This window comes from Pagrus major, chromosome 16 (genome assembly GCF_040436345.1).
Source record: "Pagrus major chromosome 16, Pma_NU_1.0".
Classification (NCBI taxonomy): domain Eukaryota; kingdom Metazoa; phylum Chordata; class Actinopteri; order Spariformes; family Sparidae; genus Pagrus; species Pagrus major.
In genome coordinates, this window is record NC_133230.1 from 22,436,584 (window position 1) to 22,464,504 (window position 27,921).

Consider the following 27,921-nt stretch of genomic DNA (forward strand, 5'->3'; position numbering starts at 1 on the left):
GTTCCTGGGTCCAAATCAGAGGAAGGCCATGTGCAGCCTGGAGCAGAGGTGAGGAAACAAAGATGTAAAAAACACTTAATTTTGTCAGAGGTTTCTTTTCACTAAGATGTGATTTTGTGACTGTTTCACAGCTTCATGTTCTTCAATCACTAAACACCTCAGCCACCTGCCGGCTAGACGGTAGAATTAAAGTGACTGAGTGTTGTGTGACGTGTGTTTATACTTAGAAGTCCCGGGGCATCCCCGTGACAGTCAACTTTAATCACATGACCATACCATTGACCATAATCACACAGCGGCCACTTTCCTCTAACACCATGCTCAGGGCGGGAAGCAAGTCGTGTAAACATGGGGAGTCTGACCAACTGTTTTCATTTCACTGCTTCCAGGTTGATCAGCAGCTGAAAAGATAATGGAGAGTGAAAATCCAGACAGACATCGGGCCATGTTTCAAGGTAAATCAGCATACTTGATGACCCATGTTGGACAACAGTTAACGTTAGCATTCAGCCACTTCCTAGTTGGCATTCAAACTTGATGTCAGAGGGAAATGGTCACCATGTGAACAGGGTCAATTGTCATCTAAAAATTATGTTTATATGCAGTACAACTAATTTGCTTTAGCTTAAAGTAAACATACCAAGGAAGAGTTTATATAAAAACATATTTATTGCTGATACAAAATGTTCATAATCAAAGTAGTTTAAGCTTTAAGCTGAAGAAAAATCCATAGCCCCCATGCAGAAATGATGAGCCTGATTTTGTCTACCTCTGTCACAGGTCACAGACTCATTGTTTAACAAAATATTACAAATTAAATTAGTAGTATATCAACACATTTGATAGGAGATGTTGAACAGCACCATAATGTGACCATCGACATACATGAAAGCCATTGGAGACATCCTTGCTGCTGGTCTGTTATACGAGTGTCACATTAACACACACACACCCACACATACACTCTCCCTTTCACACTCACTCAAACACACACACACACACACACACACACACATGCGGGGCTTAATGTTAATGACAGGGTCTGTAGCTGGACTGAACTGTACAGCTTGTGCCAGCTGCCCTGCGCAGCTGCAACACATGACCGAGAAAAGAAAGGAGGAATTAGAAGAGATAGATAAATATGGGAAAGACAAGTGCAAGGATAAATTTAATGGATTAGAGAAAGTGCGAAAAGACAACAACAGCACAAGAATGAAAGCACAGAGAGAGTGGGCAACTGAAATGTTGTGATTAGAGGGAAGGTAATGGACAGGGTCGAGGGCCGTCAACATAATGTGGCAAGGTCAGAGAGGTATAGCAGAGAGAGAAAGAATAACAGGGAGTAAATAATGGTTCCTCCTATACTGCCGAGACCTTGGTCCTTAAACTTAAAGGTCCTTATTAAATCCACACACAGGATTTCTGCACTGCATCTCATCCGCCAACTTGTTTACTCCACATGTGTAGGTGAAAGGAGCAATTGTGCGGCTCCCATGGTTCAAGGCGTTTTGTTAGGCACTGCATTCGCTCTACCCTTGGAATAATTTTTTTCAATAGAAGAACCTTTGGCTGTTTTCCGTACAGTATGTACAAAATGGTGGTAGCCATGGTTACGCAATTAAATGAATTGAGACCTTTGGCAGAAGTTGATTGTTACAAAGGAAGACTGTGTATTACATTCTCCACTAACTTCAGAGCAGCCACCACAGAAGTGATGCAGAAAGTGTGAAACCTTGATACATATGTATGAGCTTTAATGTTTATTGAATTCAAACAAGGCTTAAATAGGAGAAGAGGGAGGATGGCACAAAGAGAGGTGGATTATGTGGATGTGGCGTGTGAGCTCGGGCGAATGTGCGCGTGTTTTTTGTCATGATGCATTATAGTTTCTCCTCAGGAACACATGGCAAGGTATTTACCAAGCCATCTGCTAAAATCGCCTGGCTGAATTGAGCTGACGTCCAGTTGCTAAGGAAATGGATGCTTTTCAAAGGGGCCAGCCAGTGTTGCACACCTGTCAGTGTAAAAGGACCCAGTCTCTCTCTCGCTGTCTGCTTCTTTCTTCATCTCTGTATGCTCGTGTGTCTGAAGCTCATCAGTCACATGTTAGGAGTGTTCTTGCCTCAAAGAAAATCTCTATTATTCAGTGTTCTGTGATTTGCTGCTCTTTTGTGTATTTTGGCCTGTATTGTATGTTTTAACCGTCAGTAGGGCTGACTTTATGTCGTTCACTTCTTCTTGAAAGCACAATAAAGCTGCTAATGATGATTAAAGCAGAGTCAGTGAGCTGATGTGGATCAGCCCTGTGAGAAGCATCACAAATACTGGCCAGAAGTAAACGTGAAAAAGGAGCACGGTGCACTTCAGCACAGTTGGGCACGTCAACGAGCAGGTGGTTATGATTGCTTTAGTGTCACAATCCTACGGCCCGCGGCTAGACACTTTTCCCAGAAGAAGTTAATGCAGTTGGAGAAGTGTGTCCAGGGCTCGTGATGGGTCTCAGAGAAAGAGGCTGCGGGGCAGGGCATGACCTTCGGAGAGAAGCTTTGTCATGTCGGCCTGAGCGCCACGTCCCCGTCTGGATGACACCTATAAAGGTCACTGCAGGGGCAGACTTCTGGTCATAAATCAACAAGGTAACTTGGGACGTGGTGTCCTTTTGGTCCCAATTCCACTGTCCTGCTTGGGCCTTGCCCTAGATTCAGGAGGAGAAATGATATCATGCGAGATGGAGCGTTCCAACATAAATGAAAGCTTGAAATATGTTTTCCCCTGAAAGCTTGGAGAGATGTGATTTTGTGCTAAGAGCTTTATGAGTTATAGGCACAACTGCTGTGAATGCTGCTGGAGTGGGGTAGTTGGACGTTTTCTTGGATTAACGTGCACATATTTTACAAAATGGTAGGACTGCTAAAAGGTATGAATCTCTTTTGTCCTTACCTTTTAAACTCACAGTATGTTATTTCTGCTGCTAGGGGTCTCTCAATCAAACCAAACAAAAGACGTAAGTAGCGTGGGATCATGGGAGTTGTTGTCATTGGAACAGCCAGCACTGCTGATGAAAAACTAGCTATATGACTCAGGCAGAAATGTTCATGGACGAGGTAATGTTTTAAAGTTTTATTCATGTTAAGTTCAGTCACGTTCGCCGACTTCCTTCCTCACTCTCTCTTAAGTCATGCCGACAGCCAACTTGAGTGAAATTACAGATGCGTCTAGGGTTTATACACTGTTGGAACGCTAACGTAAGCTCACAACTCAAAGAAATATACAACAAAGGCCTGGTTGTTTTTAGACATTTTAATGCAGCAATGTTACACACATCTTTAAATCAACCTCACGGATCAGAGAATTAGATAAAGGGAAGGAAGGACGATGAAAGAGGGAATTCATACGAATATATGGTGTATCTAATTAAACTTCACCTACTGTGCTCCAAAATTAAAATTTAAAGCTGCTACCTGTACTGACCGTTGTGTTCAAAGAAAAAAACAAAAACCCACAGTGATAAGCAAGTTCACGTCCTTGTAACCTAGCTACATAAGGTGAATATGTGAGTGCAAGATCAGAGCTTTTGCTTTGCCTTTGTACTTAACATCGGCCTTTGTATTCTACACTCTCTACACTATATTATTACTTTACCATAACAGCACCATCAGCCTTCCATTAGTGAAATATTAATATGCATCTCAGAAAGATAATTGCCCTCACTGCTCTCATCGCCCAGACACGATGTGAACTTAGAAACAATCCCTCCTGTCTGTTCGCTGCAGAACAAAAGGGCCTTGGATGGAGGAGGAACATCTTCATTTCCCTCACAGAATACATTAGGGCCTGTAAGTGGGCTCGGTTATTGCGATGCCTGCGTTTGCGTCGGGCACCTGGGATTCTCCAGACCTGTTTGATGTGGCCCTTTTCAAGCACTCTGATCATCCTGCTAAATTGCGGCTAATGGACAGGGCCTGCCACTCGGAGAGGCCCAGACAACAGGGGGACAATTTAGTGACACGCACACACCTGTCCTTTGTAGTTGAGCGAGACATTGTGTGCACAGGCGCATTAGTCTCTGCGGCGCACATACAGGCACTTTGTGAGCCGCAGTGTAGCCAGAGCTGCCATTTAGGCCTGAATAACCCCAGGTGCCATTACCTTGGGTACCTGAGTATCCCCCCTACACACACACAACTGCACTCTCTGACCAAACAATAGTCAGTGGGGGCGGAGGGTGCTTGTACATATGATTGTGTGTGTTATATATTGTGTGTACACAGTGGACTGTCTTTTTCACTATAGGATGTGCATAGCTGCACCTGTCCCTTCAATGGAATCCCATCAATGGAGAATAATAGGTGGGGGGAGGTGGCAGTAAGCCAAGGCGTTGCGGAGACAGACCGTGTTTTCCGCTGTGTAATAATTGGTTCATGCCAAAAATGTTGGTGATTTTGTTCCTTTGTAAAAAAACTGTTCAGTATTCCCCGGTTTTTACTATTTTCCCGCTTTTCTTTTGCTCTTTCTTTTTTAGTATCTGGAATTCTGGTTGAAGTGAAAACCCACTGTGTCACCCATTCGTTTGTAGACCACTGTTTTTAAGCCTTCCATTTGGCATTACGGATATTGCCATCTGGGTTTTTTGAAGCTGAAGTTTGTACGAGACGATGGCGCACGGGAGGATATCCTGATTGGATCTCTTGACACATTATTCATAAGGTAGCCATGCCCTAAAGCATACCCTGGTATGCTATTGTCTATTTTAATCTAAATAGGATCATCATTTACAAAACAAACATCATGCTGTATTTAATAAAACCTTAAAACTAGACCATGAACTCGTTAGGAAACTGTTTACTGAGGTAATAAAGCAAGTAAGAAATGGGTTCATTTTCTCATAAGCTTACATACAATCAGACTTCTTTTTGCAACCAGTCAAAGAAAGAATGCAGGTTTAAGGCACTTCCGCATTGGCTTCACTTTTCAGGCCTGGAGTCTCTGTCCATATTTCAGTGAACGGTTGAAACCTTAATGTATACAATTATTCAAATTGGTTTTTAATGCTTTTCTTTTTTGTTTCTTATTGAGATTGTTGTTCAACATGGTGCTTATCTTAATTAAAAGAACTACTTTCTAATTTAAGTGTTAGGTGGATACTGGGACATGTCAAATTGGCTTACTTTTGGCTTGTTTTTTTATTCGGTATGAAATGTTTACAGCGTGCTGCAGCCGTGACATTTCTGCTAATTAGTGAAACCTTTAACTGAGCAGAATCTCCACTTTGTTCCAATCTTTCTCAAATTAAGCAGAAGTAGTCATAATTATTATTCCTCACCAACTACCAAACAATAAAAACGGAAAAAAAATCCCAAGGCCTAAGGAAATCAACAGTGCTCATACAAACACACCGCAGGCTACTTTTCTGAAGTGTGCTGGAACAAATAACTGAGCAGGTAACTGAGCAGAACCTTTGAGAAATGTCCGAGGCTTGGCTCCAAACCAAGCCCATATTGAATGGCACCTAACAGTTTTAAATCAAGTCTGTGTGCCCAGCATCTGATGTGGGAGGGACTGGGAAAGGCTTTCTGTGAGCGCACCGGGAGATTTTTATATTTGAGCTTAGTATGTGCGTGTGTGTGCGTGTTTGTGTTTGTGTGGACAATGACAGTATCTGTTGTGCCAGAGGAACTGATGAGCAGGTGGTCTGAGTGGGATTCAGCATACTCTCTCTCCCTCCTATTCACACTAGCACTCATCCCTCTCTGCTTCTGTATTTGTGCGTGTGTATGTGTCTGTCTCTCGGGCGGTCTCACTCTCCTTTTCGCTGTTTTTCTTGTTTTATTTCATTTTTGTTTGTTACATGTGAATCATCGTTTAGTGCACTGCCTGCGCCGAGCAGAAACTAATGCGGCTTTACTTTTGAAAAAAAATGCTACCATTACAAAGCAGCGGGTCTCTTTTAGGATGGGGAATAAATGTTGAAAAACTGACCCTCTGTGGAAGTGACATGCAATATGGGAGTTTTGACACCTGTGCTTGAATGTATGTTTGATGTTGCGATGAATAAATCATTACAGGAACTCTCCTCTTCTATTACAGAGGCAGTGCAGTGTTACATGACTCAGAAGACTCTGGACAATGCCCTTCGCCTACACACACACCGACCCACACACACACGCATGCATACTTTACATACCATCACTAACCAGATGTCTGTCTATTGATTGCTCCAGTGACATGGTTCAGTGACGTCCCATTTAGCTGATGTGAATACAGGACACTTGCCGTCCGCGCACACACACGTCCACACGCATAGACACACGCACACTTGAGCAGCTCAGGATAACACGCTGCACGGTGTGCCTTCCACCATTCACAACAGGTCCGATATGACCCATATGTTCCTGTTTGGACAGTGACCCAGTGTTGAGTATCAGCTCCATTCAGAGGATCAGGTTATGAGATGAGGTGTCCCATGTCTTCCTTCCTTGCTTTCTGGTACTCTTTCTACAAATTCAGCAAATATTATTTTAAAAATGACCTTGTATTTCTAGTGGTGAAGTGGAAAATAGGGCCGTGTAACAGATTTGTAAGGACTGGAATGCAGTTGTCAACAGTAACTAAGTTCAATAATTCAAGTATTGTCCTGTGCCTCAATTTTTATTTACTTTATTTTTTATTGTTCATTTTTACAGGATCAGTGCACAATTGAAAGTAATTGCAGTTAGCTAGCAGCTAATATGCATCTGTTGTCGCTGGGCAAGCAACCAAGAAAACACTACCTGAAAAACACCTAACCACACATTACACTATATGGAACAACACAATACTTAAAAGTCCACTGGTACAAAAAAGTAGATTTAGTATGACTGACAACATATGCAAGGCAATCATTGTTGACGACTGATTGACTGACTGATTTTTGTGGCGATTTGAGGCAAAACTTGGGCCTGGTTTTAAACACTGCAACACTTCCTGAGTCTCTAATGTTTGTTGGTATGGCGTCCCACTTCCTCACAACTGTAGTCCAAAAAGCAGATTGACCACATGCAAGAGGAGGGGGGATGAGAATATGAATCATTTCAAAAAAGTTTTAAAAATTAAATTATATCTTTTAGAATATTACAGTGATGATGATCCCTTGGCTGTCGATTACTTTTAGGATTTGTTTACAGAGTGAGTACACAGGCTTCAGAAATTTTTAGCAACTTTGCACGTATACTCCACTCCATTTATTTGAAGTCTTTAGTCATATCATAATTTTACACAAAAAATATAGTTATTCAACTAATCCAGACAATATTCAATGGATGAATAGATAATGAAAACAACTGTTAAAAATAAATCAAAAGCTCAGTTTTACTCTTGTTTTCATATTCTATATCTCATGACCAGTTGTCAGTTTTCTTCATCTGTGTTAATAATCCTGGCCATAAACGCTTTGCAGAAATATGAATTCACCCGATACATATGTGACACATTCCAGCCATGCAGTGTCGGTGCTGATGACTGAGCAAAGACGTGAGCTGAGTAACATCGACAGTTGATGCCTGATGTGTCATGAATTATAAATAATGGAGGTGAGCTTTCTGCTGACCCGTGACAAACATTCCTACATTTCAAGTGTCGGGGTCTCATTGTGTCTTCAGCAGCACTATATGTGATGTCAGCGTCTTCACAGCAGCAAACCGCATTTCGTTTCTCTCTGTGTCGCTGCGACTTGCGTCAGCCTAAGGCAAGAAAAAAGCCAGCCAGTTTTGAATATGCAAATATTTTTTAGGAATTAGGGGCTTGATATGAATAATGATGTGAAATGATGAACTCGTTTTTACTGGAGAGGAAGAGACATGTTAACTGTGGTCCACTGTCCTTTCTCATTAGCCACAGTACATCAAGCCTGCAGTAGCTGTGTGTGTTATGTGTGTGTGTGTTTGGATGTGTAGTACAAACCTTCAGTCTTCTTTTGTGGCTCTTTAATTAAGGAGTATTTTTCTGCATTTGGTGTCAGCTCTTTATCAGTTATGGAACCACAACTGAAACCTCCAAACCAAGGGGAGAGACGGGTGTAGGGAGGAAGATAAACAGTGAGGCTGCAGACTGGACTCTGGATGTACAAATACATCTGAAACATAATAATTAATCTGACATGAAAATCTGCTGCAGCGGCGCCGTCTCATCTTTTATGCCTTTACGCTCTCAGCAGATATTTAATTGAAAGCTTCAGTCAGATGATCTTTGTAAATGATACTTTATAACGGGGCTAGAAAGTGTGGGAGAATTTACGATTCATGTTTTGATGCATGGCTGTAATCTGTTGATAATTTCCATCAGGGCTGGGGTGCTTGTTAATATTTATTGGCTGTTATGTTAAGTCGTAAACCATGGATCAATAAAGAGTGCACTTAAGGAAATTAGATAAAGGATTTATTTTTATTGGTATTGATTATGAAGCAGAGAGGAGGGAGAGAGAAAAGAAAGGGAGGCAGAAAAGCTGATAGAGGGATTGACTAATTTGTCCGATTATTTAGCTATTTAGTTTTTCTTTTATGGCCTTCGATCGGTTCCAGCAATCCAATTTAATGCAACCAAACAGAGGAAGTACAGAGAAGTTTTCCACTGCCACTGCCATTTAAAAAAAAAAAAACAACCTAATTTATTTAATGCAACAGCTCAGTGTTTCCTACACTGACTTATAATTTAATTTATACTGTGGCCCTTTACTTGTAATAAGAAGAGGATGTTCTTTTTTAACAATGTTTGCATTTCTTAATGTTGTGCACAATATATATCAGGCCAATATATGAATATATATTATTGGCTGTTAATGAATTTATAGCTGATTAATAGAGCCGATAAAACAAAGCCAAATATTACTACACACTCTACACACTCCGATACAGTAGGTGGTGCTACGCACAATTAAGGTTGATTTGTATTCTCCTGATAAATACAGAGAAGAGGAAGAACAAGCTCAGCACCATGGGTACTGAAACCCGGTATTAAACAGACCCTTGGGTTAAATTCCTAAATATCATAGTATTGATAAGCTCCACTGTTAACGTTACTTTTTAACATTTTGATATAAATCACATTGTTGGAGCCTCTACTTTATTGAGCTCCTCCACACACACACACACACACACACACACACACACACACACACACACACACACACACACACAGATGACAACAGTGCTCGTTACTGTAAGTACAATAAAACCTATGCGAGTAAAAAGCCCATACTCTGACGGTACACCTGTTCAACGAGCATGGACACGTAGAAAACAATATTTCATCCACCGCTGCTGTGTTCTATACAAGCACCGTGCACGAGCTTGGCCATAGGGAGATGTTACAGACAGGCTACCGCTATGCTCCCTCTATGAGTGGTGAATCACATCAGCATAGGGAGGAGGCCTGATAGTAACTGATGTCTGTGGTTCTAATTCTCTGAAAAATGTATATTTTCTATTGTTATTGTTTGTATTTTACATTTTAGATTAGTTTCCAGTGAGATATTATTGAGTTTATAGTGATTTTGCTGTTGTAAACATCACTGTTATGTATATTTAGAACATTCAATTCTATTTTTGATGAAGGTTCTCAGTCATCCAGGCCATGGTAATTCTAAGTGCTGTATGGTAGGCTACTGGACGTGTTTCAGTTTCTTGAAGACGTGGCACCTCTCATCCAAGAGGCTTCTTCAGTTCTAATTAACCGGAGGGGAGTTGCAGGCTTTTAAACTCTGTGTGGGAGTGTCCTTACGGAGTCGTTAAGGACATGTGTGAGCTCTGAGTTTCAGAGTCAGTTCTATCCTAATCTGAATTTATTCTTTTTTAAAATAATAGTCTTGACATCAAACTTGAGTTAGGGAACATTAAATCAACCATCTTTGCTCGCAACTTGTAAATATTTCTTACCATCAGGTGTGCACAGACTACATGTTACGGACTTCTTTTTTTAATACAAAAATATGAAATCCTGTCATCTTATCAGTGTCAAACATGAAAAACAGGTAATTATCAGTATTGGCTCGCTGAATTCATATTGTGCCTCCCTGGTCACGACTAGTATGTGTATGTGAATTTATGAAGCACCGCCACGACAATGCTAACTTAATGCTTTTTAGTGTTTGTTAGTGTGCTCATCCTTGTGCAGCTCATGCACATGTGCACATCCCAGTGTGTGTGTGTGTGTGTGTGTGTGTGTGTGTGTCTGTATTCGTGATTATTGTGTGAATTGAGCTGTGTGTGGGTGTTGTCCATTGACCAGTACATAGCAAGCCATGCCTTGGCAGGTGTGGGATGCTACGTGGGCTAACTGAAGTCCCTCCGCCAGCCTGTTAGCCAGCCAGTCATCCACTCACTCAGCCAGCCAGCCAGCAAGGCAGGCAGGCACAGAGAGAGGCAGTACACAGCTGTCTGAGCAGGCCTCCATTATCCAGCACTATCTATTGATCCACCCTGTGGGATTTTTCCTCTTTGGCATGGGATCATCTGTGAACACACACCAGCACGCTAACACGCAACATCTCGTACAGACGTTAACGGAAGCATGCACACCTTCACACATGTATACACAGATGCAACACATACAAAGAACGGAACACACACATTTGTACCAGGCTGAGATCGATAGCCAGGAGGGGGATCTGGAACCTTTTTTAAAATTGTTCTTATATATTTATTTTCTTTATTTTATTGTCTCCTCCTCTGACATTGGGGGACGACCCCCCTTCACTCTGTTGGGTGCTGCTGCTATGCTGTTGTGTTTTCTCTAATTATAGAGCATGGCAATGGGCAAGGACCCATAAAGAATATCTCTGACGCTATAATTACTTTGGCTGCTTGCAAAATGAATCAGATAGTGTCAATAGGATTAACAAATGGTTTGGATTTTAATTTTGCCTCCACCATAGGGCTGGTTGCCTCTGTTTGTGTGATATTTCATTATTTCTCGCTTTTTTAAATCGAGTTAATTTTGCTGAAAAAACACGAGGATGATGCATGAAACTAACTTTGATCTCTGCTCTTTGATCGTAGTTCTGTTGCTTCCTTGATGGAAATCAAAAAAATCCTCTTTTTTTTTTTTCAATTTGATATGATTCTAGTAGCACATTCAAAACACAAAGATTATGTTATTACACAAACAACAAAAAATGCAAACAATGTGTTTGCATTTTTATCCTCCCACGTGTGATCTCATGGACAGCCCCGGCAGTAATGATCAAACGAAGACGCATCTTAATCAGCGCGTGTACACAAACAAAGCAACAGTTACAGTACAAGCAAGTGTAAACTCCAGATGATCGTATGATTAATGTATTCGTCCTGTGTGCGCACTCTTCAGTATTATTGCCAATAAATAATGCATGAGCCCCAGCTTTTGTTGATGGTAAGATGCAATGCATGGTCCTGAGTATTCTGCTTTCATGCCAAGAAATGCCTCTCAATACAACTCCATCCTCTCCTCCCTTATATACTGTATCTTGTTGTCATTTCTCTACCACTCTGCTCTCAGTGCTGGCAGCCAGGCTAAACAAGGCTTTGAGATTGGCGGGGGGGGGGGAGTTAATGAATAATAACAGTCGTTAATCTCTGATGGAAAACATCTTTTCATATGAAAATCTCCAGGTTGATCTCCCAATCCCACCACATTGTCAATCTGGAATATGGAGGCCCTAGAGGGAAAGGCACTGTAATCTGCTCTTAATCTGTGTCCACCCCCCTCCCTCCCCTCACCTCGCACAATATCCTCAACAGCAGCTGTTAAGCGCGCTCCGCTTGTTTTCATCACTATGGATTGTCTTTGAATATCACTCTAATATTTAAAGTGTCTCTTTCCTGAGATTGTCTCTGGAGATGATAGGACAACCATTTAGGGCTATTGTACAGAAGGAATGTGTACTTGGCCAGCCTGTATCTAATTTGGAAATTATAGTGATTACGAGCTAAATATAAAAACCCAGGATTTTGAGGCTGTAAGAGGCCTGCAGCGAAGGCTTACTGTATTGTTTGCCAGATGCACACACGCACACACACACACTCATACACACGGACGCAGAGAATTGCACAAACACGAACACGTGCGCACAATGGAAGAAACAGCCGTCTGATGCGCTAAGTGCTGTTGTGTTCCGCTGAGTGCGTGTCAGCCTCCATCTTCGCTGCCCTCTCTCCTCGCTCTTGTTCTTTCTCGGCCTGTCTGTCTGTCCGTCTGTCTGTCTGCGCAGAGGAAAACATTTGGAGCAGCACCGCTAAAAGCCTGCGAGCGGGGATGCAGGGAGCCTCCTCGGGCTCTTAGTCCACTCTGGACTTTAAATGGAGCCACACACATGATGGCTAACAGATGTTTGCCAGATTACACGCAACGTGGGCCCAACCTCGCCTCAACTGCCACTGTCTGTTTGCCTCCACTCAAACGCTCCGGGTTCGAGTCCTCCCCCTTTCTCTTGCTGCTCCTCACTCGAATCCAGTGGTTAAAGGGTGACCTGCAGGGTCGTGGATGCTGTCTAGTGGAGACTTAGTTGCCTGCTCTCAGGGTAATGCATATATGTGTTTGTTGTATATGTGTGTGTGCGTGAGGGGTTGTATTGTTGGGAAAAGGGGAGCGTGACGAGAGTCTGCTGTGGATATAATTAATAGGCCACATGCGGCTGCACCAAATGTGTCACAGTGAGGGGAAATCAATCGATGGAGTCTGCCGGCATAAAGGGGGTGTGTGTGTGTGTGTGTGTGTGTGTGTGTGTGTGGTGGGGGGTAGTTGATGGAAGGGAGGAGGGGGAGGGGGGTGGAGACGAAGAAGGTGGAGTGGGGAAGAGGAGCAGGACCCAAGAGGGGAATGAAAGGGAAGAGAGATTGGGGGGAAAGACAAGGAAGAACCATGGGAAAAGGGAAGAAGGACTCTGGAGGAGAACAGAGGAGTAAGAAGATGCAGCAGAGGTAAAGGGAGGGGAGGGAAAGGGGGGAGTTGAATCTCCCATCTCAGCTGGATAGAAATCACAGCCTTTAGCAATTTCCTGCAGAGACATTTGACATGGAAATTCATGACCGTGTCAATATATGGACACAACGTAGATCCAACACATACATCACAGGAAACTCCCCAGCCGCATATTTAGCAGCTGCTCGTATCTAATCTGATTCAACTTGCTCCGAGTCTATACATTTAGCGTGGAAGTCACAAGCAAAATCAAACCTTTATTCATCTCTTCTGCTGCAGATATCGGCAACGCTACAGAACTAATCGCACCGAAATTAGGGTGGCTAAATGCAGTAGCGCTGGTACTTTGGACTCGCCACCCAAGTAGTGAGATATCCTTCCTTCTCAGGGCCCTAAACTCTGCAGTTGGCCTGTTTTTAAAGGGTGCATATCTAAGTTTGGAGGCAGGGGAGGAAATCAATGAAGATAAGAGTTGGATAGAGAGCTGTGTGTTGAACAGGCTGGCAGTAGACTGAGAGAAGCAGCCTGTCACCAGCTGCAGGGCCCTCTCTGTGTGATAGTGTGCATGTGTGTGTGTGTGTGTGGGGGATACAGGGACACATCTAGGCACACAGTCACTGATAGTGCTGCCAGGCGCCAGACACCCATAGATGAGACAGGGGGCGTTATCTCAGACTGCTGCTGCTGTTGCCCTTGGAAGTCATGTGGGTAGGTACACACAAAAACACATGTGCATGCACATCTACACTGACATGCATTTAATGCAGTTGTGTGTATATATATATATACACACACACACACACACACACACACACACACAGAGTTGAACTTTAGTTCCTCCTCTACCTGTAAACTGTCTGTCTGCCAGCTGGGGACAAATGTATCCGCCAGATTATTGACTGTAATATGCACTCCGGGACTAAAAAACCACCAGAGATGAATAGTGACTGCTTAGCTGCGTTGATTGTATTTCCAAAGGTTCACTGCAGCAGTCAAGACGGCAATTTAAATATGAATGTTAAGCTTAAATAAATCCGCATTGAGGAATTTCATTTATAACCTACTTTAAATAAATAGCATCCACTAAAATAAATTGTTCCTGCACTCTTATTTCTGCTCTACCTTTATAATACAAACCGTCAGAATGTATGCATAAATATTTCAGTCACATTTAACATATTATAATATATGTAATGTTAGATGTTTACTTTATATTATTTTTATATTATTTTTAAAGGTGCACTATGTAGTTTTGGGGAGGATTTTGATCAGAAGAGAAAGATCTTCATAGACTGATTTTCATGACTAAACAAACTAAATAAACAAACTCCATTTTCATGACTGAATAAACTGACTAAACAAACTGACCTTAAAGGACAACACCATTTCAAACTGCTTTACTTTGTTTATATTTGGCGGACCCTGCCACCTTTCTAGCTTCAAACAGTGTTCTGGGGACCTTATTTTCCTCTGAGAACAGCTTGTTTATTCAGTTATGGAAAAATACATATATCAGAGTTTGTATCATTACCTTATTAATATTGTAAATATTAAAAATCTTAGTTTGAGTGTTTTCTAGCAAACTACGTAGTGCCCCATTAATACATATATGTGTCATGATGAGTCCAAAACATGAGAAGCTTTGCCAGAAGATGCCTCACTGTCTGCAACATCTCCTCAACATCTCTGTGGCCTTGTCACATGTCACATAACTCTACCTATCAGGAGTTGTCCACTGATGGTTAAAGGGCCCTGGGTGTTTGTCATAAGGTGTCTGGATGCTTGGATGACATTTTCCGACCAACGCAGCACTTCAGACACTACATGCTGCACGCTGTGCGTCCTGCAGTAACCGAGGTTTTGCACAAATTCACAAGACTTGCCAAGACACCTAAGGATCTCCACAATCCCCCAGTAGATATCTCTGCAACACAATACATAGACCTTTTTGAAATTATGTCAAAACTGTTATTTCAACTGATGATTTCACTTTTTTTTACACTTGAAACCAAAATTCTGGCCATATTGTACCTGAGAGGACCTGAACCTTTGTGTCTTCCACTCCTCTACACAACCCTGCCAACCACTGTATACAACAGTCACAAATCTGCTGGAGATTTATTTTACCTCCGAGTAATCCAGTCATGTTTCTTTGCATTTCGGTCCTCCATCTGAACTCTTTATTGGTGACAGCCACTGTAGATCAGGTGGTTTGTTGGTTTTGGGGATATGGGGGGGTGGGGGGTGGCAAAGGAGCTGTCATTTGGTCTGAGGAACACACACCCCAGACCCAGTGCTGCCTGGTCTCTGTAACAGCCCTCGCTGCCTCCCCCTAGTAAACAGTCCATTAGCGTAGTGCTCCAAGGTAAACATATTTACTGGCTGGTGACGGCTTGCCAGTGTGGCTCCTCAGGCCCCGTGGCAGAGGGGATTTCATTAGGCAGAGGGCAGGGGGAGAACGGAGGAAATTAATGTGCCATTCAAGATGATTTCTTTGTTTCCCATCAACATGATCACAGACAGGCCGCAGGGAAGAGATGATTTACGCACACAAAGGAAAGAGACGGGGAGAGAGAGGGAGGGTAAGAGGGAGGGAGAGAAAATATCACAAAAGGCTCCCAGTGCGTGAAATGTCTTCCTTTTGGTGAAAACGCTCTTGTCATGATTTTTTGTTATGGCTTGAAGTGCTGGAATTGTTTTCAATCAGAAAAGCTTTCTTGTTTGTCATTAAGAATTGGAAATGGAAGTATTTCTGAGCAAAAGCACCAACAGGCACAACAATGTAATGCAATTTTTTTCCCACACTATCTACACACAGTAATCCAACCAATACGGTGATGTCCTGCAGCCTTGTTAAGAGCCTGTTTCACAATGGGAGCTTTTTCATACAGTTTGCTATGCAACCTAGAGGATATTATTCTGTGGCCTGCCTCGTTTATTAATAACTGCGCCTCACCAGTGAATTATCTGAAAAGTACATACAGCTGATGGCAGCATATTGGGTATGTTGGAAGATAGTTTGTAGTAAAACTGTACTTAAATCTTGACCTAGCAAACTTTCTTGTGTGTTATATTCTTGATATAAACAAAATTTTGCCATAATATACACTATAAAACATTTCATTTTATTTATAAGTAAAGTATGTTTAACAATACAAACTACAAAGGAATCTGTTTTTGAAGGGAATCTGTGCTACAGAGTAATTCAATTTAAAGTTTTGGCTAGATTTGAAGTGCCAAACAACCGCATTTAGTATGTCGACACCTAAGTGGTGGTCTGTTGCAGTAATTCAACATTTTTGAGTTGAAATGAGAAACATAATACATAATAACATAATAAGGGAAGGTTGTGGTCAAAAGTAGGCGTCTTGGAATATAACAAACACAGAAAGTGACTCAGAAAAAACTGGATCGTAGGCTGTCATTAGTTGGAGAGGAGTATTCTACAAAATGATTAAGCTCCAGGAACAGAGAATTAACCAATCGGGTGAAACACCCCAGAATGCATGCTGACATTTTTTATCAACATTGAAAGCTGTAAATGTCTTACTGGTCGGTAGGTGTACTGTACTGTACACCTACCTGCATATTAAATTGCAAATTCAAGAAAAACAGATTCAAAAAGTCAAATCGTTGTGAGGTTGCTGCACGACTTAAGTGTCTCAGGGCTGTCGTTGCAGTTAACCACACCTGTGTAATACGACTGCATTGTCTATGCAAATCAAAGTCTTTCTCTGTGAGTGTTGGACTCTGCCAAGGTTGTACTTTGTCACCTTTTATGACTTCGGCTTTTATGCATCCAGCGTGGTGGCCTCTGTTTTTTGCTGATGATGTAGTCCTCTTTCATTAGGACGTGGCCTCTGCTGTGAATTGGAGCGTTTCGTTCTTTAAAGAGGTTTGCAATTCGCATAGATGCAGATCAGCACGTTCAAATCTGAGGCCACGGTTCTCCTTTGTAAATGTATTGATGCATGAAGTGGAGCACAAACTTGACAGATGCATTGTACAATGACTGTACTCATGTAGGCACTGAAATACTTTTTTTCAAGGAGAGGCGATGAAAAGCGTAAATGTTAAAGTTTCTTTGCAGAGTTTCTCGGCTCACCGTCATGGATATGTGACAATCAAAGATATCTGGAATGGCCTTAGAGTAGGACCAATGCCCCCCTTCGTTTTGAGAGGAGCAAGGTGAGGAGGTGAGCTGGTTCAGGTATCTGATTACTGCAGGATACCACTGGACTATATACAGACTGTCTCAGGGTTGCCTCAGAATCCTTTAGGACGGCCTGGAACATGTAGGAAGTAGTACAATCACTAGATCACAATCATCAAACTAGAAAATAAAGTTGGTAAATATGAGTTACCAAAAAAGAAGGTTTGTTTTGTTGCACAAAAACTACTGTACGGATTTCCATGAAGGTTGGATGGAGGATGGGTCTCGGCCCAAAATAGACCCCATTAATTTCTTGATGAAAAATATCAGGCTTATTTAGGTGGCTGGTATCCATGGGTGAGCACAAATGGGGACTGTTGGGCCTTGGCGGAGGTGCTCTTCTGAGTGCAATACTAGTTCACTGTATTATCGTTCAGCAACAACTACTTCTTTCAAGGCATGGTTGGTTACCAGTTGGAGGCTTCACATCACCTGGATGCATTATGTATTTTATAAGCAGTTGCAGATATTTGAGCATGCAGCCGATGTATGATGTACATTTGGGGCTGTAACTAATGATTATTTTTGTTATAGATTCATCTGCATATTCATTTTCTTAATTTTCAAAATCAAAGCTGATGGTTTTAAATGTCTTGTTTTGTCCAAACAGTCCAAAACCCAAAAATACTCAGTTTAATACAATAGAATCCGGAACAAAGCCGTAAATCTCGCTATTTGAAATGCTAAAAACATTTTTTTTCTTTACTTTTTTATTATGATTATCAAAATATTCGGCGATTAGAAGTGAGAAGTCAACAAAACATTGGTTTTCTCTGTACCTCTCTGAATCACAACCGTCCATGTATTCCTCTGTCTCTCTCCTTGACCCACTACATTTCTCTCCATCCACCACTCCTTTCCTTTAGGTCATATTCAGGGTTGTATGACACCTGTGAGCGATGTGCTGGGTGACACGACCTGCATATAAATGACTGCAGAAGAAAAAACATGCCCCTTTGTATTTACACACACACACACCGGGTATTTTCAGATGCCTGTCTGGCTGTGCTAGGAGGCAGTTTTATGTAGTTGGTGACCTTAGACTGTGGAGCAGGTGTTTAGGGTCTGATAACATCATGACAGGGAGTACAGGTGTGACTACGACAGGGAGGACACACTCACGCACAAGCGGACACATACAGTATTGTGTGTCATATTGGATGGCATGGCTCTTTGTTCGCTGACCAAAAGGCGGTAACGTCATACCGCGGGGGATTATTCTCACATTTGGATACAATGTGCATACAGCTGTGAATTAATAAAATTTCAAATTAAAACCAGCAAAGGCATGAACGTGTTCTACCATGTACTGCCCACTCAATATAAGCCTTTATACAAACATGCATCTGTTCAATACAAACAATGCAAACATAATTAATTAACAGTAATTATTTGGATATTGTGTTTACTTCCTGTGAAATCCAAACCATTTACATACATGTCACTCTACATAGGCAAATTTTGTGTGTTTGTGGGTTTCACGTTGTAGGTCCTTTGTTGATGCAGCTGAAAGTGATCAGAAACCCATTTTCCCCCTCCGTCCACAGCAGCAGTATTTGAGCATGTGTGCTCCGTCTCTGTGTGCAGTGGACATGCATATCTAAGAACCTAAAGGTAAATGTCAGCTCTCATGCCGTCCGGGGGGAGACTTGTCCTCTGCACCATCATGTGGAGAGAAGCAGTACAGCAGTGACTTCATTGACATTCCTCTCATAAAGGCAGCGGCTAACCCGGCCTCAGAGAGTAATCCCTCTACACTGAGATGTGGGAAGGAAGAGGACACAGTGTAAAGCTGATCGATTTGATCCCCAACCAGGAAATTGTACATGCGGTTTTCGACAGCAAAGAAGTTTGTCCGCTATGCAGCCGTCCAATCCCTTCTACTTCTACCCTGGGGATGAATACATAATATGTTTCTGTATGGCATTAAACCGTGAAGAGATGTTTATAAATTCAAACTATAACATAAAGTGGAGGATTTTATTTTTCTCTTTGAGAAGTCCCAGCCTGCGGGGTGATGTTTTGTTGATATCCAAGCGCCCAAGGTACAGCCTTGATAAGAACTGATATACAGACAGAGAATGTTTTGTCTCTCCAGTTCTCATTGAGCATGACAGAGAGGATTTTCAGAGAGACTGCATTGCCAGATGGGAGATTGTTCCTTCATGGCTATTGTCTGCGAAACGCCTCGGAATATGTCAGCTTTATCTGTGTTAAAACATACCAAACATTTTTGCATGCGATACTGTGGTACAGAAGCTATAGCCTCTCCCATCTGTGCCGTTGCAAACTGTATCTCGGTCCTGCAGCATCCAGCACACGAGGCAGAAATAACTCCACTGATCTGAGGAGAAGGCTGCCACTGCCAAATTTGTGATACGTAAATGTGTGAAATATTGTGATATTGAGACATGGTTCGAGATAGATTATGTTGTATCAGTGAGCTGTGTTTTATCCCTCTCTCCGCTGCTCGCTCTTTCTGTCTCTCTATCTTGTTCACACACACATACACACTGACACACATAACGCTCTCATCGGCGCGAGAGGTGTGAAAGGCAAATATATGCTCTCCTTCACTGTGGACATAATACTGAGGTCATGAATGGAATGTTAATGAATGTTTTACCACATACCTCTATCAGTGGACGCACATACAGAACTGCTGCTGCACACCAGGATTCGCCGAGCGAGTACCAACCTCGCCAAAACCATAACAATACCCTATTTCAAATATGCATTCCTTTGCAAGCGAGTGGGTGTTTGGGTTTGTTTGTTTTTTTTTCAGCTTGCTTTCACTTGCATATAGGGCTGCAAGAATGTGGAAAAAGAATGAGGAAAACACACAATTTAACTGACCAGCAAGGTAAAAGGAGGCAAAAAATGTGGCCGCGCAGTCAAGCAGGTCTGGTCCCGAATGCGACCCGTGAACTCCAAATCCGTGTCATACTGGGAATCGCAATGGAGGAAACAAAGGGGAAAGAGGGTGTGGGAAGGAAAGGGCCGCGGCTCGCAGATCACTAGGCTGTGTTTGAGTATCTTATCGCGGCTGTCGCCAGCTCAACCTGGCTCCATTGACTTTGTGTGGGGATTAGAAAGGCCCACAGCTTCTGATTATTTGGGTGAGTGAGCGGTTCTGTGTAAACAAACATTGCGGCCAGGATTGTTCCAGTCACAACACGGCTGGTTGGCCCCTGACAAACGCCATACACACACACTCACAAGCATGTGGGAGAGAACACACACTGTGGTGTGCACGCTCCTCCTGGAGTTTCCTGATGGGTTTGGGTCAATGTTTAATTCACCTTTTATGGATGTCAGTCGTGATTTCTTATTGATAGTCAGAGAGTCCAGGAAAAAAAGATGGACGGCAGCTCCCTTTTTAAACCTGAAACATAAAGAATCATCACGATAATAAGATTTTTCCTATGAGATGCTGTATTGTTCCTTTTTTTTAAAAGTGCAACATGCTGAAAGATGGCAAACCAGACTGGAGCTACTGTAACCACAAACTGTTGGCATCTGTACACTTGTTAAAGCCAAGAGGAGTCAAGAGGAAGCATATTGGGGGTGAAGGGAGTTGAGCAGTTGTAAGAAGAAAAAAAAAAGTATTATTTTACCAACAGCACAATAAGCCAAGCAGATGGGATACGGTGCAAAGAGAACAACTTCGAGAAAAACATTTCCTCACAAGCACAAATCCTCAGTGAGACTCCTGTTTTATTTTTGCCGCAACCTTTCACTGTGCATTTTTTAAAACAAAGGTAGAGTGAGAAGCACCCGTGAAGGGGCTGTGAAGTCGGCTGCATCTCCAGATATCCATTCCAGATGCTGGCTAGACTTGGTGGAGCCGGGGCCCGCCGTACTGGGGGCTGGATTTAGTTGTCTTTTCCTCCAGGTGTGATGCCTCATGCTGATTCCCCCACATGTTCCACGGGTCTTATCCAAACACGCCGGGGCTGGTGACAGCGCCGGTAGGCCTGCCCTCCCTCCTGCCCTCCCTCCTGCCCGCCTTCCTCTCTCTCTGCCTCCTCTGGTGGCCCACCCACCCACACTGCAACAGCAGCAAGCAACCGGTCCTCTTCTCCTTACCTGTCATCAGAGTCGCTGCCCTTCCTCTACTCTTTTATTTCACCCTTTCCCCAGAATTCTGTCTCCTTCTTGGTTTGAACCCCCTTTGATGAGGGGTTATGTTCACACCGCTGCTCCACAGGCTCTGCCGCGAGACCGAGACAGGCCAGTTGTTGCTCCAGTAATTCAGTCGTGCTCAACGGTGATGTAGGACGTATTAAACTTGTCATATTTCAAGCCTGGTCAGTTTTAGGACGATACGCCATCAGGGAGTGTTAGCTGGTTTAAAAAAGCAAAGTGAAGTGGAAAATGAAAACAGAAGCTCTGCTGTTTCGTGTATTTGTTCCCCAGCTGAAAGTTAGGCGTCTGTTTCCATTAAAAGTGTGGGTGAGCAAAATTGAGCCTTCATCCCTGCTGTAAACTAGGCTAGCTTAGGGTCTTTCTTTTTCGCAGTCGTGTTTTCACTTTACACCATGAAAAAAAAAAAGAATGTTTCCCTTTTACTGTACATGAATTCCACCTACTCTTAAAATTTCTCTTTTTCCAGGGCAACCACAGAGAGATGCAGTTGGGGGCAAACATTATTAGCGAGCCCACACAAAATATGTTGTCTCATGGCTCGAGTTGGACGCCTTCCAGGTTTGGCATAACCGAGGATAACATATTTATGGGAACAAGAAACAAGCGTCCTCGTTGAAACATGTTGGCCTTCATTTCTTTTGAGAGGAATCTGCCTCGCTTTATTGGTGTTATAACAAATGCTGAGCTGATTGATTGTTTCTCTCCACTTGAAGTTTTTATCACTGAAAAAATTGTTTCAGAACTGATTATTTACAAGTCAATTATGGTACTACAGAATTAATTAGAAGGCAGGCATACATGCTGTTATTTTGAATGATGAAGTCAATAGATTAAAATGAAGCTATTGAATGTTTTTCTGCAGAAGCTCCAGAATGAAATTAGAAAGTTCTGTTTTCTAAACCCATTAATCTATTGAGTCCAAGCCTCCATTGTATTTAGAAACCACATTTTGAGGTGGATCACACAGACATTGTGTGTGTGTGTGTGTGTGTGTGTGTGTGTGTGCGCGCGCGCACTCTTGTGTTGTCGTAACTTCGCTGACATACTTTGAAACTCCCCACGAGCCAAAGCAATGTAAATGATTTCCCGATGTTTAAACCATCATTGCTGTGATTAGACTCACGGGATCAAGATTTCAGCGAATAAACTGCTTGGACTGTCCCCAGAGCTCATTACGAAACACACACAGAGACACACACACGATGGTAACACTTAACTCTTTGCAAATGTGCAGTGACAGAGTGGCTGCGATGTGACTTTATTGTTTTTACAGGACAAGTGATACAATTCTCTCGTCAGGCTGGATGGCGGAGGGCAAAACGCACTAAAAACGAGACATGCCTAATGTAAATAACACAGTCATCTGTGTCTTATCAAGTCATTTTCTCATCAGTAATTCATGATATTGTACTGTCCCATTGGGGGTGATTAATATGTTGTGTCAAACTGAATCAAATGTTTGGCAACTTGAGTTTAATGTGATCAGCGCAACAAATGTCAGGAAGCTGTGGTTTGGTTTGGAAGCTGTGGTTCAGCTTAAACTCTTCATCATTGTCAAACTTCTCCTCCCTTTCGTTAGGGCGGTTCGAGGATGTGTGGGTTGCTCTGCTGCGCAGTAATGTAATGGTGTTTAGAAAGGTTGCACCGATATCGATACCAGTATCAGAAATAAGGGCTCAGATGAAAATGTAGGTGGTTTTTAATTCTTGTGATTTTAGTCAATGAAATGTGGGGATCTGTATAAGGTAGAGTAGATAATTACCACGGGAAAAAAAACTACTTGCATGAAGGTGTATCAATGAGGCGCAGCCTGGACTACCACAGAACTGACAATATGAAAATATTCAGCATAAAACGCACAGCAAAGTTAATCTCACAAGTAACAGCCATCATACGTTTTCATACTCTTTTAACGTTGGAGAAACAAAGAGTTTGTCATGCTCAACCAATCTTGACTCATTCTAAGCATACGGTTTAGATATGTGAGAACATGATGAAGCTGGAGCAGGGACTGTAGTTTTTCTGTTTATTTAGCACTTTACTGTTAGTCACTATCTTATGGACTGCAAAATCTGGCAAATAAGATGCGCCTTAATTTGCCGATCTCTATATGTTTGCAGACATTAAGCTATTCTAGCTAGCTAATCCGATTTCCTGCACATGTTGTCGGCTGTAGCTTAGCCTTCCTGTACATGTCGGGTCCTGGGTTATGATTTTGTCAACATTTTACAGCGGAATCTGGAGCAGCCAGTTTCAATAGCAGATGCTGCTGGAGAGGAAAGCGATCTCATTTTGTGCAAGCTGTTTTTCAGAACATGTCTAACAAATGATATTTTTTAAACCTAACTGGGACATGGATTGCTACTTTGTATCGGCAGGTATTAGAATCGAGATTGGTACATCTCTAGTGTCTACTCTTAATCCAGTGATGTAACTAAGTACATTTACTCAAGTACTGTACTTAAGCACAATTTTAAGGTACTTGTACTTCCATTTTCTGCTACTTTATACTTCAACTCCACTACATTTGCAGACAACTTTAGTTACTTTGCAGAAGTAGTTTAATAATACAAAATATAATCAACAAATAAATAAGGAGGTAATAGAGTAAATTAAGATACAACTTTATTAATACCTAACTGTAAATGAGTCCAGCCTCAGTATTCAAGGGATAAACACATTAATGCATCAATAATTATGATACATGATTATCTCAGAATATTTTGATGCTAATACTTCTTTGCTTTTACTCAAGAAAACGTATAAATGCATGACTTTTACTTGTAACGGAGTATTTCTACACTGTGGTGTTACAACAGTACAAGATCTGAGTACTACTTTCACCTCTGATGAAATCTGATCAGCTGGAGAGAGCGCCAATTGAACATATTTTGAAATTCAAATCTCTCAGCGAATCAAAGTTACGCCCCCGTCTGTGCTCCCGTCTTGCTCATCAGTGAGAGCCAGTGATTTCCCGCCGTTAGTTCCAGGTAGGGCATCGCGAGCCGTGTCGCTAGACCCTCGGGCCACCTTGTCTCGTGACATCATTGCCAGTCATCCATTTCATCTCCCCTGCTCCAGCTGGAGCTGGATGTTGGACCTTGGTGAGGCCCCAGTGCTGGTATTAATTTCTTGGGCCTGTTGGCGTCTGTCCCTTGGCAGCCCAGCGCCAGCTCCAGCCCCAGTCTCAGCCTCAGCCCCAGCTCTGGTTCCATCTCCATGTAGGAGTGTTACTGGAAAGCTGGCCAGTGGTATCTGGCTCTGATAATCATTTCAGGCGAGACCTGCCAGCATCTGTAGCAAAGCTTGCAGGAGATGAGCCATTAGTATTCAGAGAAGACAGACGTGAAGAAGAAAAAAAATCAATAATAAAAAAACGAGCAGAAGTACAAGAGTCATACATCATTTAAAGAAAAAAAAAAAACTTTCTCTGTGGTCCATTTCTCTACACTATGGCTTTATAGCTTATTACCGATATGGTGCATGCTTTTGCGGAATTCCAGTGTGGTTTCCAAGATTTTGAGCAATTTCTATTTGTAAAGGGCTGTTTCCAATTGCAAATGGAGGGAATGGTTGAATAACGAAGTGGAACCTTTTTAGGGCTTTCTACAGGAGATAAGACACTAAAGTTCACAACTCGTTTCATGTTTAATGCATTCACCACAATAAGCATCGTAAACTTATCGACTGAATAACACTTTTGGATAAATAAAAACACATTTGATGACCCATAGGCAGTGTTTCAAAGTTGGAACGAAGCCTATGTGCTGCAGCCACTTTGGATTATGTTACCAGAAGACATGGATTCCTGGCAGAACTCTGTGTGGAGGTTTATTCCTTTCAAACAAGCCACGCTAATGAAAAACAAACTCGAGCATTTGCGTCTCCATGTGGTCAGCAACCTTCAGTTTTTCATTTTTCACTTAAGGGGATATTTTTCTAGTTGCTGATCTTTTCATGAACCAGTTTAAGGTTCATCTTTGTCTTATTCTCTCTATTCTCTCTCCTGCTACTGAATGTCCTACCTCACAAGCCTCTTGTACTTGCTGCATCTGCTAATGATTGGCGCGTGTGTGTTTGCGATTATAAGTGTACATTTCTTCTGACTGTGTGTCTGTGTGTGTAGAGGTGGGCAGGAATCCCCAACTGGGTCTTGTTCAACCAGCCCCGGGATTCCAGTGGCTTCATGGGATGCCGCACAGTTTCGGAGGCTGTTAGTGAATGTTTAACGTTGAGTCAACATGCAGGAAATACTGTACCTTCCCTCTCTTTATGAGACCAAGACGCAGAATGATTAAACCTCATCTCGATCATTATAACTAGGCGTACTTGGACTGGAAAATCTTTTTTTCTTTCTCTTCGTCTCCTTTTTCTTTTAAATGAACGTTTCACGGGTGGCTGATTTACACTATTTTTTCAGCTAGATGTGTTGGCTCCACTAAATATCGATGTCCGTTGGGTTTTGGTCTTGGATAGATCGGCATCTACCCCTTTAACCCTTACAAGTATTTTATTCTGAAGGGCACCGGGGGATTACAAGTGGGAAATTAATTCTGAAAACTTGAGTCACTCATGAATGAAAAACTCACTTGCAGTAATATTTAGCTTCAGATATAAAAATTCACATTTATTCTTTTTTTAATTGAAGCTGTTTGTGCACAAAACGCGTCACCACGTGACTTGCTGACCTCCACCACGAAGCCCATGAATCTCCTTCTTCCGGGACTCCGGAGAGGTTTCTCCAACAAGCTGTTGTCCCTTCTGTAAACACAAGTACTGTAGAATACCGTGTGTGTGTGCGCCTGTGTGTGTGTGTGTGTGTGTGTGTGTGTGTGTGCGCGGATGGGGTTATTGAAAAGCTGTTCCACTTGCATGGCAACGCCTCATTACCCATACTGCCTCCTTCTTTGCCCCGAAGTGGGCTGCGGCTCCCCTCGCTGGGCCCAGTCGTCAAGGTGACCCAACATGCCCCAGGATGGCAGGCAGGCAGACAGGCTGGGAGAGAATAGGGGGCTGTTCGCTCTGTCTTTATTGTACTGGGGCCGCCGTATGCTAGCTGGTGCATCGGGCCCTGGGTAGTTCCAGACTGCCGCGTGCGTCCCGGTGAGCAAGCAGCTGATCTCATTTTTCAGCACACAGCTGCCCCAACATCAGGCCCAGGTGAAGGTGACCTCCCTTGCCTGTTGGAGTGCCTCTTAAATTGGTGAGGTGCAGACGTCGCTGTGCCAAATCAGAAATAGGCAAACTCCTGGTGATGTAGCATTTGTTTTTGTTTTTTAAATTTTATTCTAGGTCCATTTTTTCAGAGCAGAGGTATTAAAATCGTCATTTAAGTGTTGCTTTAACATCTTCAGTATACAGTGCTTACACTGACACAAATGACAGTTGTCGTTGAGTTATTGCAGCAGGCTGTTCAGTGACTGAGCCTCTGTACTTTGTAACAACAGACTGTAGCTGCATATCTCATCCTTTCATCTCTCCAGACATCCATCTCCATCTCTCGTTCATTCTCACTCTATCCATCCATCCATCTATCCATTCCATTCCTCTCATTTGTCTCTCTCCCTCCCTCCTTGTCTTCCTCCTGTCACCCCCCCCAACCCACCCCCCCTCGAACACAGGACAGATTGGGAAGCCGTGATGGCGGCACAGAAGTTGAGGGAGAAGCTATTTATCCCAGACGGATCAGGAGGTGTGTGACGGAGGTGTGGACGGTTGCTGCAGGTCAGTGACGTTGGCAGGCGCCAGGCAGGCCGGCCCACATGGCTCGGGGACTGTGGGACTACAGACAGATGGCACCTGGTGGGTGACAAACAATTAACAAACCAACAAGAATAGCTGGATCGGCAGTATACCCACAAGCACAGGAGATAGCAAGAGGAGCGGGTGCATCTGTGCTCTGAACACTTTCACTCTTTACTTTTCCTCTTCCCGAGTCTTGTTTTGTATAACAGTTGCAATTTACCCATGTGTCTTTTTCACAAAAACACTCTTGTTGTCGTGTCGCTATAGAACAGTCTAAATAAAGCGGTGTCGAGCATATGCAGCAAGCATATGTTTCTGTTTATTTCGGTGCAGTTTTGAGAGACGCAGTGGGTAATTTAAATGAACAATACAATGAAACAACACATTTGATATCTACTTTAAATGTTAAGCAAAAGTTATAAACAGTCGTATAAAGTTTCTTACAGGAAGAGCTTCACCTGGCACTGTCACACACACAACAACTGTCGCGTTGTTGTGTGTGTGCATGCATGTTTTTCTGTAAAATTCATGCTGGAAAATTGATTCAGTGTGTTTGTTCGTAAGTGAGCATGGTGGCCGATGGTATTTCATCGCCTAACTACATCCAAATGTCATCGTGATAGGGTGTTTCTGCACTCCACTCCCACTTACTGTACAGTGAAGATGTCCTCTGTTGGTCATAAACAAGAAAATCTGCAATTTTTGTAAGTAGTATCTCTTTCAAGAGTGGGGAGTGAAAGATTATTATACATACCTAAGTGCGTGTAAGTAAACTGCTGTCATCTGGTAGAATTATTGCTTTGGACTGGCATTGGTCCTAGTATGTGTGTGTGTGTGTGAACACATCTGGAGTCTAGACTCTGTGGCTCTGTGGGCAGGGTCCT

General features: G+C 42.6%; 1 long non-coding RNA gene across 1 annotated transcript; it reads left to right on the forward strand.

Moving 5' to 3' along the window:
* LOC141009983 (uncharacterized) lies at positions 1-27,452 on the forward strand. Its single transcript, XR_012180166.1, has 3 exons — positions 1-48; positions 390-455; positions 26,914-27,452. It is a non-coding gene; the product is annotated as an uncharacterized lncRNA (long non-coding RNA).
* The last annotated feature ends 469 nt before the right edge of the window (positions 27,453-27,921 follow it).